The 16,246-nt window shown below is 39.6% G+C and overlaps 1 protein-coding gene across 4 annotated transcripts in view; it reads left to right on the top strand.

Annotated features, from left to right (window-relative positions):
• Positions 1 to 16,246, top strand: part of LOC102776271 (protein NLRC3-like) — a 283,171-nt gene that overhangs the window by 45,466 nt on the left and 221,459 nt on the right. The gene's annotated exons all lie outside the window — the stretch shown is intronic.

Below are 16,246 nucleotides of genomic sequence, written 5' to 3'. Positions count from 1 at the left end.
AGATTTAGTTGTCTTTCATGTTGACAGCCTGCATTATCCCAGGCCTTTTGACATACAATTGTCGTATGGAGTGAATGACAACGCTCTCTTTGTGGTCCCATATTGCTTTCTCTGGTGAGCATCATAGCTACTGTCATTTGTAAGAGTTTGTTATGCTAATAAATGCTGTTACTGTAACCTGTATGTTTGTAGTTATTTTCACAATATAGGATAGATCACAGCCATTTAGAAATATAGCATCATATGATAAATATGAAAAAATAATGAAAATGAAATATTATTACACATTAGAGTGAACTTGGACTAAAAATAACTCTATAAAGTGAAATCATATTACTCTAAACAGTGTGAATAACCCTCAGTGTTAAATATTTTTACACATTTTGTTGTTAATTTTGACACTAAACTGAGTAGAATTAACACTAAAAAGTTAACACTGGCCATAGAGTAAATTTTACTCTAATTTTGAGTGGGACCAAATGTTATCTGAAACAGAGTTAAAATCAACTCTCTAAGTGTAAAATTGACACTCTGTTTTTTACTGTGCAGCCACCAACTTGTATATATAACTTTCCTCACACTTGTAAAACTCTGTCAGTAGAATTCAATGGGGCAGAGTGACCTGAGCACAGGCCCAGTCTGTGACACTCAGAGCTTTGTGGATATCATCTGCAGGTGCACGTACTGGGAGTGCATGTACAGGCAGCTTGCAGCCACTTTCCCACCACTTTAGGACAATGTTTACAGTAGACTGAGCCACACTGACTTTGAGCAGTCATTGTGCTGCTGCATGGCTGATGGCACTGTCCCTGCAGCTGTCAGGGACAACAAGAACCACTCAACTACCTCAGCCAAGCCGAGACTGTGCTGATGTTGTGAGCTGAGACCAAGACACTAACCCAGGATGGTGATATGATGGTGTGAGAGTGGGTGGATGAGCCCATCCCACCTTAAATATAGAAATATCTGTAATGCAACACATGTTTTATGCAACATGAACATATTTCCCACGCTGTTTCATGTTGTGTTTCCAAGATTTCAGTTTACTGTAACTTTCATTTGTATTTCCTTCAGTCTGTTAATCTTGGAGCTTCTTATTACCAGGTGAGAACATGTAAGCGTCTGTAGATGTGATGACACTATGGAGCGGGATCTCCTGTCTAGTGCTGCACAGAAAGCTGATGTCACTGCAGCTGCTAATATGTGCTGCAGCCAAGCCTACATGAGAGGGCTGTGCTGTGGAACAGGGTGGTGCAGGTGGTGTTATCTACATTTGAACATTAGACAACAGTCACATGAAGACACTTGATGTTGTTAGCTAAAGACCTACAATAAGAGAAAGACAGCAGCAGCACTAGTGCAGCAACAGCAGCTAATGTTCTAAAAACACTGATCAATGATTTGACTGTAGCTGCTCCAACTGTCTGTCAGTGATGCTGTTGGAGATGAATGTTTCAGTAACACTGACTGAGACTGAAATGGTTTTAACACTGGTTTCATGTTCAGATAGATTTGACATGCTGTAAAATGTCACATATTTCTGATATATGTATAATACATAATCATGCTGTTACACACATTCATATTTGACTGTTACTGTATCATATTCAGTCCTCGTCTTACACTCAGGTGTTCATCGCAGTCACAGACGTGTCTGTAGTTGTTGTTGTCAGCCATGGAGGAACATTTCTGTGTGTGTGTGACTTTTACTGCTACCCTTCATTACATAATTACCAACAAGAATAAACTGTTAATTACCACCAAAGAACAGCTCACTTCCAGATGTTAGCTGCCAAAAGATTTTGTCAAATGTTTATTATCAACTTATTTTTTATTTTTCAACCTAAATATCACCTGCTTTAAAGCAGCCTGGTTGTCTAGCAGTACTAGTTTCTGTCACTAGATGGCAGTGTAGGCTTTGGTATGTGTTTGATCACTTTGTGTTTTTCTGTTTCTGCTGTGATCACAGCTGAGACGTGTTTGGTTCTGTGGGCCTTTCAGTTTCATCTAAAACCTCCTGAAAGTCTGAATAATCGTCACCTTCGTTGAGATCAGACAAAAGCACCAACTAACAATAACAACTAGTAAGTGCCTCAGTTACCAGAAATTACAGTCAGAGATGAGTATTTATGAAACCTCAGAGAAATCAAACTTCATAACATTTATAGAACCAGAATTATCCTGTATGTTAATCATCTGAAACATCATTATTATCTAAATACTTCATTAATCATTTTCTGAGTAATAAACCTATAATTTACAACCATAACAGCTCCTAAATAACTGGTCTGTCTGTGTGTCATACTTTAGACATATAAAACTGCTGTCACTGATGATGTTCTGAACTTATTGATCCAGATCTTTTAAATCTGTCTTAATGTAACCGGCGTGTTCCTACGTTGTGTCTGACAATGAAAGGTCAAAGAAACAAAGAGCTCCAAGTCATTAACTTGCTCGCTCCAGCTCCTACAACCAAATGCAAACAGGAGGGACGAGGATTAGCTCCACCCACCACAACTTCCAAGCTAGCAAGATCTATTCATGCTAGCATAGACTGTGCCTGTAACACATTTGTGGCACACACGTACTACACATTCACAGCATCTAGCAAAGACACAATGATGACAATAATTGACCTAAAAACACAATCAGAAACATCAGGGTGGCTAAATATACATTATCTGTGTGTTGTACAGTGTTGGGAAAGAAATGACACCGACCTCTCCCACAGGGGAATTGTAGCAAAGGGGAGGGGCCAAAGGGGTACCCCAAAATTTACAGGGTTGCACCAAAGAAGAAGAAGAAGAATGAGGAGGGGCTCCAACTGATAATAAACATAAGTGCAGACTTGGAGGTCCTGAAAGTCAGCTATAACAGGAACAGTTTGGTTCCATTAATAAACTACATACTAATGCTCACTATTGTGTAGTTATTATAAAGAAGAGTCCATGTGTCAGTATTCAGACACCTGGCTTGGGTTTCTGCAGCTAATTGGTCACCTGTGAGGAGACAAACACACAGCATGCAGGTCATTTCTACATCTGTTGGTGTGTCCTCAGTTTCCCAGCATGCCTTGGCTGTGCTCATGGAAGTGAATGAGGGGGAAAGATCTGTCCTGCTGCCCTGTCAGTACTCGGATTTCATACCTGGTGATCTCAGAGGACAAAAGCAGCGTTACAGCGGCGCACATCGATGAGAGCTGATGCTCTCAACACTGCAGACCTCCGCCTGTCTCTGAGAAAACCAACAATGGCTGTCAGCAGCGACTACACCTGCTCCACCAGTGCTGGGAGAGAAGAGCTGAGACTGACAGCTCTTTGTACAGGTCAGTACTGTAGAGGTCAGAGGTCAGTTTGCTGACAAACCATTTAAAAACATTTTTGAGCTAAAATCCACGGAAGTCACAGAGGAAAGACGAGACACTGCAGAGAGGATCCAGAATATTTGATGTTTTCTGATGACAGTTAAAGTTTCCAGCTATCAAAAAGTGTAACAGTGCTGCTTTTAATTTGAAAACACATTAATGTTTAAAGCTCCCACGTGGTTTACATTTCCTCCATGGAAACAGGAAGTGCTGCTTTTAATTTGAAAACACATTAATGTTTAAAGCTTCCACGTGGTTTACATTTCCTCCATGGAAACAGGAAGTGCTGCTTTTAATTTGAAAACACATTAATGTTTAAAGCTTCCACGTGGTTTACATTTCCTCCATGGAAACAGGAAGTGCTGCTTTTAATTTGAAAACACATTAATGTTTAAAGCTTCCACGTGGTTTACATTTCCTCCATGGAAACAGGAAGTGCTGCTTTTAATTTGAAAACACATTAATGTTTAAAGCTTCCACGTGGTTTACATTTCCTCCATGGAAACAGGAAGTGCTGCTTTTAATTTGAAAACACATTTAAGGATGTGGAAAAGTACAAATCTGGCAGCTTTCGTTGGACATGAAGTCGGTAATGTGTCTGTGTGACAGCTGTGGAAGCACAGGAGCAACGTCTGTGGGAAAATCCACAGACTCTGTAACGCTCGGACATGTTTGAAGGAGGTTTTTCACAATAAAATCCAAGATTCAGTTTAAATGAAACGTCGTTCACCTTGTAAGGAAACATTTTGTGGACACGATCGTTGTCCAGCTAACAAAGTTAGTCCAGTGAGAGACGCAGGAGGAGCAGAGGTCAGCTCACTGTGACAGAGGTCAAACAGATGTGACAGGACACACTGGTGTGTTTCATCTCCACACACACACAAACCACAGCAACACTGACTCCACACTCAGCCTCCCAGTGACCGTGAGCTTACCCGTGACACCCTCTGTGGACCCTCTGTGTCATGTGATGGTGATACAGGACGTTTTCCACACCCAGCTCCACACTGAGTCCTGGCTTCAGTGGGTGAGTCCATCCAGCAGAGACGTGGAGACACAAAGAGCTGCTGGACAGTTTCAGGTGTTGAGTTCAGGTTCATGGTTGTCCACTAGAACCTGATGTAGAAGCTGCAGCGAGCACACGATGATGGGGCCGAGGAGCAGCTCTTTACTCACATCTAGTGCTTTGATGTCCTTTTGCTGCTTAATAAAGTTCAGCTTTCTTCTCCTGCAGATGCTTTGACAAGTCGTTTGCTGCGACCACACAAAGGAGCAGATTGGTTATAATGCAGCTGCTTCAGAGGAATAAAGATGAAACACTGTTTTTATTTCATGTGTAACACCTTTCAATGATGTGTTGACTAAAGTCTATTGACCAGTATAAGTAAAGACATCACACACACACACATGGAAACACTGAAACCTGTTTTTGGTGCAGCAGCGGTCCCAGCTGCTCGCCTTTATCTAGACTGGGTCGGCTGCTTATCTCAATATAATCAATGTTTAAAGTTTTGTTCTCAGTGTTTCTGTGTTGCTTCGTATAGGATCTCCCAGCATCATCACTGTGCTGTCCAATCATTGTGTGCTAGGTTACCCTTATAGTGCAATGTGTGTTTGCACAAAGAGAAGCATGTGTGTCAAATATAAATAAGCACAGAACAGAAAAAGCTGCTCGTTTCTTCTATTTAGAGTCAAGTTAGTGTTTTGTGTCTTTGTTTGAGGCCTAATGTCAAGCAGAGGTGTGTGTAACTGGACTGGTCTGTTATATGTGTGAAATGTGTGCTTCTCTTCAGCATCATCTTTGTCACTGCTGATTCCTTTGTGTCATCATTTGTTGAGAAGAGAGAACAGTTATAACGGAGGAGCAAAAGGAAGCCCTGAAATCTGCATCCAACAAGGACGTGTTGGCTCACCAGTGATCCCAGCAGAGGCCACTGGTTTGGCTCCAGTTGTTATAGATTCAATGATGTTGTTGCTACAGATACATGTTAGCATCTTTATTGTAGTAAAGTCTTGTAATGTGAAGATAGAAACAAGGCAGAAAACAGCTCCATGATCTGATCTTAATGATGTTGTTTTTATTTCTGTCTTTCAGAACTGGATTGGAAACTATCAAAGGTCTAAAAACAGCCTCAACCCTCCCAAAGAGCAAACTTTACACGCGTCATCTTTCAGCTACAATCTTTGTTGCAGGGATCTTCTGCCAAACAAGGCTGAGAGAAGATTTCTTACAGCTGTCATGTTGATGCTGTTTCAATCTTTGGGCAAACACACTCATATATTAGGGCTGATATCAGGGCTGCACAAGTTCTTTGTGTTTGTGATCATGAATAATAGAAGTGTGCCTGTTGAAGATCATGTTTGCTACATTATTATATGTCCTGTTATTGTTCTGTATTATATTCAGCTTTCAGCATCCTTTCCCAGCCCCCTGTTACACCATCCATACAAAGCCAATCTGACTGTGAGCCAATGTGTTTGATAGTTTGTGTTGGATCAATAGATTTGACAGACTTGGTTCATCCAGAGGGAAACAGTCCAAATTCAGATCTAATGAAATGATGGAGGCTGTTTCCTACCACGGTGCTAATGTGTGACTAACAAGGCTCATGGTCTCCAGCAGACAAGCGCCTGGAATGAGGTGAGCTGAGTGTTGCTTTGGTGGGTCTATGCCCACGTCATGCCATCAGGATTCATATTGGCAATAGTTCATATCTCTGTTCTTTAGCCTTCATCACAAAGCTGTGAAGGAAAAACAATCCAAACATCTAACAGGATTTGATGGATGCAAAGTCCACTGAGCTCTTTGTCATTTACAAACTTGTCCAACCAACAAGAGCACAGATGAAAAACACAGTGACAGTTAAAGGATTTTGCCATATATGAGCATAGATCACTTTCATATAGATTTTCAATGCAGGCTTTTGGTGAGCCGCTGGGTTCTGTCTAATAATCATCTCAGCATTTTACAATAGAATAGCTCTTTATTAGCTCTTCATTGATTGTTATTGGACATGAAACAAGGAAGCTGTGTTTCTCATTGGATGTTAGTTTCATGTTCATCAGGATCATTTTCTAAAGAGCTGATATTTAGACCATTTACTGCACTGGCTGCACATCCTGTCTACATTTCTCTGTATGTGCTGTAAAAACTGTGACTAGAGGTTACTTAAAAAACCCATGGCAACAACGTGACACTTAATTTACTTAAGTAGATTTTAATTTCAAGTGATTTATGTAAAATTTAGATAAAATGTTAATTAAATTTCAACAAAAAACAATAATATATATTATTAACATTCTCTTGTAAATATGTGTTGAATTTAGGGACAAAATCTCAAATTGAAGGTTAAAATTGCTAATTGTAACAAAAAATTAGTTCATTTGAAATGAATCTCTGAGAAAAATTACTTTGAATTTACTAACGATCTGGCAAAGGTTTAGTAAAAAATGACTAAAATATCCATTACAAAAAAATTTAAACTTTTTGTTTTTAATTAAAACTCAAATTGGATTCACTAATTTTCCAATTAAACTTTATAATTAATGACTGAATAGTAAGAGAAAATCAAATTAACTTCTTTTCTGAGTAAAAGGAATCAATTTCACAAAGACAACATTCAAACAGTAATTGTTTTTATTGTGGAATATAAAACATATACAAATTTCATAATATAACATTTTTCTGATTAATTCAGATTGTATGCACTGAAATTCTTCACTAGTGCTCGCCCCAAAATAATAGGAAGAATAGGCCATAATTGAAAATACAGTTTCAGCCAACTTCTCGAGAATGTCAGTCTTTACTTTGGAGGTGGGCAGAAGATTTCCACTCTTTTTATACTCCTCGGTGGCTCTTTCCAGGTACATTTCAGTTTCATATGCAGACTGTGGGGAACAGCTTCGGCTCACAACGTTCTGTGAACTTCTGCCTTTTGAGAATAATGGTGTCCTGAGAAGATGTGGTTGCAGCAGAGTCTGCATTGGACACAACTGGATTGGATGATGAGTCATAGTCAGTTGACAGTTGATCAGAGGGGCTGCCGAAAACTGGCAGGATGACCAGGGTGATGCCAACAACCTTCACAGTAGTCCTGAAATTTTGGTTTAAAATACTGAAGACTGAAGTCGTTTGAAATCCCAAAGGTATCCTTCACAACACTTTGCAGCTCCTCTACTGTTGGTGGGATCCTGATGGAAGAACCAACTTCTCCATTTGGTCATCAGTGATTACATGGAGCTCTATCTCGTTCAACCTAGAATAAAATGTAAATGGGCAGAGTTATGTTAGATTAAGTAGGGTCAACTTAGTCATTTTCTGCTGCTTCAATTTCAAAACTAGTAGTTTAATTTAATACAATCATCCATCACAACCTATTCAAAATGCATAGTTACATACTGATCAGCTGAATTTAAGTTGAGGGATCTTCCAGCAACTGAAAAGAACACAACATTAATAACAATCGCACTCTCCAAAGTAACAATTTTACACACACAAATTGTTAAAGACAAATTTGAATTAATACTAAAATTTTTAAAGGTGAGGTTCACATATAAAACAATGAAACTCTTTATTAGATTAAAAAGGGGATAGACTCTATTTTCTGTACCGATCTGGTGACAGATCATGACATGAAATAACACTATTTGTGTATTTATATACTGTATATCTCTTCCCATATTTGAAGAGATGTCCTTTTAATCTACACAAGGTCATCTCTGTATCCAAACACCATCGGGTGTTAAACAGAAATTATGAAAGACTTATGTCAGATTAAACACGTATTACTATATTACTTCCTGAATGTACCTTTGTCTTGAAGATCGTTCTACAGAAACATCGTGGCTGAGCGTGGGTCTCACTGATACACGACCAAGTTTAACTGGAAACTTGCATCATCCCTCTATGTGAGCTGTGCCTGCACTAAAGTCACGGGGCTCCGACAGCATGAAAATGAAAACCAGTTATTTTGCTGGACTGAGCCACTTTAGCTTCATTACCACAACTGAAAAACTGCGTGGAGACAAAAGCTTTGAAAAACTGTGACTGACAAAATCCTGCACAAATGATTTTAACTACATCACTGCTGAGTGCAAAACTTTTTCATAAAATGTTAAAAGTAAATGAGGGAGGCTACAGCCCATCGAAATACATCATTGATATATTTTTTTAATATGGTAAACGTGGTTAGTCAAAGCTCTGAAGTAACACAGCTGAAGGCTTGGAAAGTGACCTTATGCTAGCAGTCCACTTCGTGGCATTTTGTGTAAAAATACAATACTGTCATTACAGCGGTCATTATTAATCTAATTTTGACGTATCATACTGTTTAGAACTTTTACTCTAAACTGCTACACGTTACTGTTTAAAACGTGTCGTATATTCGTACAAATGAAGATAATCTTACCTCGGACAAAATGGAGATCATCCACTGCTGAAGCGTGTGTGTCCTGCACGTGGCACAACGGACTACAGGTGGAAGTGTAAAATGATTGAAATGAAAATGCTTTCATCAGTTAAATCTATTAGATTTCTTCATTTTTCACGGTACTCATACATTTTTGTTAAATCTGCTCAACAAACTATTGCTTAACTTACCCCAAACAAAACTGTGTAAATTTAAATAACTGAACATCTCAAAAATGTTTAATTTTGCTTAGATTTAATTAAAACAACACATACATGTTTTTACTGAGTATTACTTTCCTATTAGATACTAATGAACCCAAATCACAGTTTTTACAGTGTGTGCTGTGTTTGTCTGTTCATATTTCTCCATATTGACACAAACAGTGAACAGCAGTAGATCTACTCTTCATCTGTTTTAGGCCCAGTGAAAGATATGAAGCAGAAATGGTGTCATTAGGAGAAGAAGAACAAGTCCGGCGAGGAGGCAGCAGCTCTTAAAGATGAAGCACAGCAACTTAGCCCTGAGCTCAGAGAGCTTCACATGAAAAAGCTCCTCAAGCAGATCATGTCAGAGGTTTGTCATCAACAGGAGGAACTGTTAATATCATAGGATGAAGGATGCTGTCAGCTGGATGAAGAAGGTTATTTAATGGCAAACGTTCACACTGAAGTCAAATTGTTGTCGTGTTGAACAGATTCATGTACTGATCGTCTCCAGAATGTTAGAAGAGCTTCAATGAATCATTAGAAACAACTTACAGCTGCACAAGTTGTGTCAAACCAATCTTTGTGTCATTGTGGGATTTTTGTGTTTCTACATGTGACACACGTCTAAAACATGCACACAATCTGAACACAAACAGGGACTCATTTGTTACCACAGCCAGATGCTGAGAGCCATTTCCTTGTAGTGCTGTGTCTATATATATGTACCATTAGATGTTATTGGAATGATTGTCAGCTTTGATAGTTTCATGTGTGTTTAGCTGGACGGCTGTTTGATCCTCGACATGTTTAAAGGTGTCCAGTCCTGAGACACTGGGGGTGGAACCAGCTGTGATGTCATTGGACTGTCACAAAGACAGAAGTGCATGAAGTGAGCAGCCAAGGAGCCACTGATGTTTTGGATTCAACAGCATTTGAAAGGTTGACACAGACACATTTGCACATAGAAAGCTGAATTTGTCATATGCCACAGTGAACTCACTGTTCAGTGTTTTTCAGGAAGCTTCTTAACTGCCTCTGCTGCCAAACAAGCAGCTGATGTCCTGGAGAAGAAGCTGAAGAAGTCTTCAACAACAAATACAGGAAGTGGACTTTCAAATACTAGATTCACTTTAGACTCACACAAGAAATGACTCAACTAGCTGTGTTTGATTGACTCTTTGACTATATGAAAGGTCAGTGTGTGTCTGTAGTCAAACTTCAGTAACCCTGCAAACGCCACTGCTGTTTAGTTTTCTGTCTTCATTTATGTTGGAAGTGGTAGCAGAGCTGTGCGTTTTAATTAGTTTCAAAAATCTCTCAGTCAGAACATGGTATGAAATGTTTAGGTGTAAACTAGCGAGCAAACTTCCTGTTAACTTCTAACTCTGTTAAATTTAATAACTTCTGTTTTCATGGATGCCTGGATGTTAAACTTAATTGTTACACCTGGTAAAGCAGCAACGCTGATGATTTTATTAAAGATGAAAGAATTTAGACGGTTTTTAACTCTTAGTGTTCGTTTGACTTTGGGACCTTAATCTGACGGAGTTTAGGACCCAGATTCCTCCGTGAAGCTCGTCACTACGGCAGCCGTAATGCTCTGACAATCCATCAAGCAGTGCTGCTTACCAAAGTTGTACTAAAACATTTTTAACAGATTTCTGCAGCAAAAATCGGTTCGAGGTCAGTAAGCACAACCAGAATTCATACATAAGGCACACTCTGGATTTTTGAGGAAATTAAAGGATTTTAAGTGAGTTATAGTGTGGAAAATACGTTATACAGAAGAAAAGAATATATTGCGATATATATCGTTACCGCACGTGCTTCAAATTATACCGCGATATGGATTTTAGGCCATATTGCCCAGCCCTAACTCCCAATTTATTTACAACATTTGAAACATACAGTGTAGCTCAGTCAGACACCCCCAAGCCAAGTGAAAGTGCTGAGAGGGAAAAGATCATGATTAATGATTTATTTAAACTCATACCTGGGTGCAGCAGCTGAGCTTTGACCTGTGAGCTGCAGCTTAAGCTTCTTTTATGGTTCAGTGTTTAATGTGTAAACTGTTTATCACTGCAGAGACGCCTGCAGGCTATCTACTGTTCAAAAGTGAATTGTTATATACAGTGTGGCAGCTGACCTTTGACCTGTGAGCTTCAGCCTCTTTGCTGAGTGTTTAATGCTCATCTATTGAAGCCTGCAGACACACCCACACATCATCTGATTTGTTCTCAGGGTTGTTTAAAGTGTTGGAGCAGAAACCTGCTGCAGGTTAATTATTGATCAAATTAATATAACAAAAGGTGCAGCAGCTGATCTTTGACCTGTGAGCTTCAGACTCTTTGCTGGTGTGAAGTGTTTAATCTGACGCAGTCTGCAGACACAGACGACTGCTGACGGAGAAGAAGCAGAGGATTTTCTCTGTTTCTACACAGACCTGGTCCAGACAGCAGAGCTGCAGAGTGAAGACGTTCACGAGAAGAAGAAGCTGAGTAAGTTCAACATCCTCTTTGAATCCTGGATCAGGAAGTGAATATTTGGTGTTTATATAAGGTTTCTGTCTTTGACTCAGTCTGCTGTCACTTTTTTAGAGAGAAAAGGAGATTTTAGATTAACTGGTGTTCCTGCTGCTCCAGCATTAAAGGACAGTATAGGTGACCGCGCTGATGCCTGTTCATAATTTCACCAAAGCTAATAAACTGTTGGCTAAATTTTCTTGTTTTCAGATGTAAACAGAGGTGAGAGGAGCAGATAATAAGGATTAAATATTATGCTGAATAACTAAATTCTGCTAGTCTGTGACATAACTCCCAGAAGCATCGCCTCATTTCTTTGACCTTTAACATGAGTTAGCTTAGCTAGCAGAGCAGCTACCTCTGCTGTCTGTCATGTGACCGAGTCAAGTGTGTGTAGTAGACTTGTTAGCATAGCTAGCAGGCTGACAGAGGCTAGCAAACTGTGTGAACACTTTGTAAGAGGTGAGCAGTAAAAAGAAGGATAAGGAGCTCCTCCAAATGCTGATAATGCACTTAACCTGAATTTACTGCTTGTTACATTATATGGGATGTTCAGTCGAAAACAATTACTTAAATTAACATTATTATTATTATTAGTATTAGTATTATTATTTGTTTATTATTCATAACATGGCTCCCTACTGTAGTGGTTTGAACAATTGATCTGTGGTTATTGTGTCCCTGCAAATTCAACAATGGGCCTCAATGCAAAGCATCAAACAAATATTTTTATTATCAAGTCATTCAACCTACTGGTTGAATCACCGTAGCTCTGACAGTGAAGCACACTCATTTTTATTGGTAGTCACCTTGTAAGCAATGTTCCCTCTAAGCTGCACACGTGCGCAATTGCGCACTGTTGGCACGGTCTCTGCGCAGAGACCGTGCCAACAGTGCGCAATTGCGCACTGTTGGCACGGTCTCTGCGCAGAGAAAATCTGTGTTGCGCACAAAAAGAATTCTAACCTGAATTGAAATTAAAGTAAATATGTGTGTTTTAGCGAGCAAAGCGGCTGATGTGGAGTGAAGCCACGTTAATGACAACGTGTACAACCATTGGAGATGTGAGCAGGACAGACGGAACAACTGACGGGAAAAATGTGGACTTTATACCAGTTTTTAAATTGTGTTGATCGGCCACGTAAAACCAGAGTTATGATAAAATGTCTGCAATGTTTGGTTTTCTTCCTGAATACTGTCGTCGTTTATATTTACTGCAGGAAGAAACGGTAAAAACTACGTTTTATAAGGAAAACGCTCGAAAGCCTGTGAGCAAAAACAACACCAAAAATCCCCACCCTTCCTATTGGTCGAAAAATGTACCATGTCGACCAATCAAAACATGGCATTTAGTTGTTAAGAAACGGAGTGACGGCGGTGTTTTGAGATGTGAGAGATTTGAGACGTTTAGAGCAAATCTTGTGTAGTTAGTGTGCAGTTAGTGTAGTCCTGATTTTGAACTGTTATCCTACTGTTTTCATTCCGGATGTTGAATTCGGAGGTTGAATTGGGGTTGAATTTGTCCCCGTATCTTGAAACAGCCCTGATTTCGTTCTGCCTTGCTGTTTAAGTAAAAAGCTATTTTTAAGCTGCATATGTGATTTTTTTTTCTCATATTAAGTTTTTTTTTAAAGCTTACAACACAGCCTAATAAATCTTCAACTTCACAGCAGGTTTTTTTGTCATTTCCAACCCCCCCCTCCCACATGCGTATTACCCTTTAGGGCTAAGCCCCGGGTGTATACCATGTCTGGCTCTGCCTCTGACTTCAACAGGTTGAAATGAGCTTTGAAGAAACATTCAGTGAAATAAATCTTTCATGGATTCATGTGAGCAGCAGATGAACTTTGTACCAACAACATCTTCAATAACAGAGTCTGAATGAAGCTCAGGTGTTGATGCTGCTCACTGATTGGACGCTTGGTTTCAGCTCTGCTCTCAGTCTTTCCTGCACAGGTGAAGGTAGAAAGTGTGACTGGATCTATAGACTGGAAACAGAGAAACATGCTGAACATTTGAAGCTTTGCAGCAGAAATGTTCATGTTACAAATACAGCAGAGCTGATCTGGGATCAGTGTGTTCACACCTGCAGCTACAACAAGGTTTCATGTCTCCACACGTCAGCATGTGAACTTTACTCTGACTCAGTCTGAGCAGTCAGACGCAGATTTTTAAAGTTAACACATCAGCACACACAGAGCTGAGCCCCTCCCACCTGTGCTGAGTTTCAGGTGGAGCCCCGCCTCCTTCCAGGAAGCAGCTCACCTGTGTGTCCGTGTTTAGTGTCCAGGTGTGGAGTGGAGCTTGTTGTTGGTGTGTGAAGAAACTGTAAGTTTGCTTTGTTTCCTCCTTTAACAGTTTGTCTTTAGGAACTTTACTGTTTGTTCAGCTCATGTTTGATTTCTTCACACAACAAACTGTGTGTGTTTGTATTTCCGGTCTCTCCATTAAAGTCAGTGTGTAATGTTTTCCTGGCTAACATCAGCTGTGTGCAGCTTAGTTCAGCACAAATCTGCCGCTCCATAGTTCACGGTAACGGACTCACAGCTGGACCAACGAGGCCGAGTGTGTCCGCCACTCTGAGCTACGTTCCTGTTTGTGTACTTGTAGTTTGTACTTTGTGAGTTCACTCAGAGCCCACAGAGGACGCAGCGTACGTGATGACGTCACAGCCCTTTACCTCCTTTACTGTCACTGTGATTAATATTTACACACAGACACCTGCAGAGCTCTGACGCTAAGCTAAAGCTAAGCTAACACTAAGAGTTCTTACAGACACGAGTTAAAAAGCTGCTTTTAGTGTGTGATCAGAATCCAGGACTGAGAGCAGCAGCAGAGCTGATGAATTACTGGATAGAAGAAGCTTCTCATTAGCAGTAACTCAGTGTGTGTGCAGGATCATGGATCAGCTGAAATGTTTAAAATGTTGTTCATAGTGATGGTTCGGTCGCGAACGAAATGGCTCTTAGAGTCTAGGTCTTTGACGTGAACGACACAAGCCGGCTTCTTATCGCAAGCCGTTTTTTTTTTTTTTTTTTTCTTTCTCTCTCTCTCTCTCTCTCGCACTTTTTTTCCGCTTCACTCAGCGAGCCTTGTGCTTTACGCTGGGCAGAGGGGGGAGGGGCGGTAGTTACACTCAGTAGCACAGAGAGAGAACAGAACAGGAGAGAGAGAGCCAGGGACAACAACGTCACATTAGAAAGGTATAGTAATCATCCACAACTATTTTCAGTTGCAGATGATAAAGGATTCAGAAAGTTTAGTCATACAGTTCCATATAACATATATAACAGAGAATGTGCATCTTCTTTTTGTTTTCATATTTTAATTTATATTTAATCTTGTTGTGGTTTGCAGTGTTTTGTGTTGTTTCACTTTAAATTTGTAAAAGGAAAAAGCTGAAAATTTAAATATTTAAAAGGTGAAATGTGAATAGTTGATTTTTGTATTATATGATTTATTTATTACATTTTATGTGGAGTGAATAAATAAAAGTATATTTACGGTGGCCCCTACAGACAAAGCACATACAAACTTCAAATCACGTTAGAACTCTGAAGCACGTACAAACTCCAAAACACATAAAAACACGTAAAACCACGTTAAAACTCCAAAGCACGTAAAAAACACTTACAAACTCCAAAACATGTAAAAACACGTACAAACTCCGACACGCATAAAAACTCAAAACACGTACAAAAGACAACAGAAGTGCTCGAGGATGCTAGGGCAGTGTTGAACTTTTGTTACCTAGTGGCTACACAAGCCAGCAAGTACCAACGACCGGATTTGGTGTGTGGTAGTAACAGGTAAATTAACTTTTTTTTTTAAATTTTTTATTTGACTATATATGAGTGCCTGTGTATAAATACACAAACAATACACGTATGCTTTCATGCTTTCAATTGTGTAATTTAAGTGATCTAGGTAGCTCTGTTTTGGAAGTTCAGTTCATGCTAGAAATGTGTTTTGGAGTTTGTACGTGTTTTGTCTCTAGGGGCCACCGCATATATTTATATTTAAACATATATAAATAAAACCACTTTTTTTTTACGTTTGTAATTCCTTTTGTGCATAATTTTATATTGTTGTTAATAATAAATTAATTAAAGCAACAAAACAACCTGAAGAGCCGGTTCGGAACTAAAAGAGCCGGCTCTTTTTAGTGAGCCGAACCAAAAGAGCCGGATCTCTAAAAAGAGCCGGAAATCCCATCACTAGTGTTTTTGGAAGTTCAGTTCATGCTAGAAATGTGTTTTGGATGACGTCACAGCCCTTTATCTCCTTTACTGTCACTGTGATTAATATTTACACACGAGACACCTGCAGAGCTCTGACGCTAAGCTAGCCACACAGCATGCTAATGCTAAGCTAACGCTAAGAGTTCTTACAGACACGAGTTAAAAAGCTGCTTTTAGTTTGTGATCAGAATCCAGCACTGAGAGCAGCAGCAGAGCTGATGGATGATGAATTACTGGATGGAAGAAGCTTCTCATTAGCAGTGAATCAGTGTGTGTGCAGTTCTCTGCAAACTCAGCAGGAAGAATTAGTGTGAAGCTTTAACTCTGCTGATCCTCTTTGAATCATGGATCAGCAGAAATGTTTAAAATGTTGTTCACACGTGTTGGACTGACTGAAGCTTCCAGTCACAGTGAATCAGTGTGTGTCAGTGAATGCACACATGATGGAAAGGAGGATTTCAGTTGATGTGCACATGAATGATTTGTGTTTCCTCTGCAGGTG

This window comes from Neolamprologus brichardi, chromosome 3, assembly GCF_056152115.1.
Source record: "Neolamprologus brichardi isolate AB-2024 chromosome 3, ASM5615211v1, whole genome shotgun sequence".
NCBI lineage: Eukaryota > Metazoa > Chordata > Actinopteri > Cichliformes > Cichlidae > Neolamprologus > Neolamprologus brichardi.
This window is presented reverse-complemented; position numbering and strand designations above follow the sequence as displayed.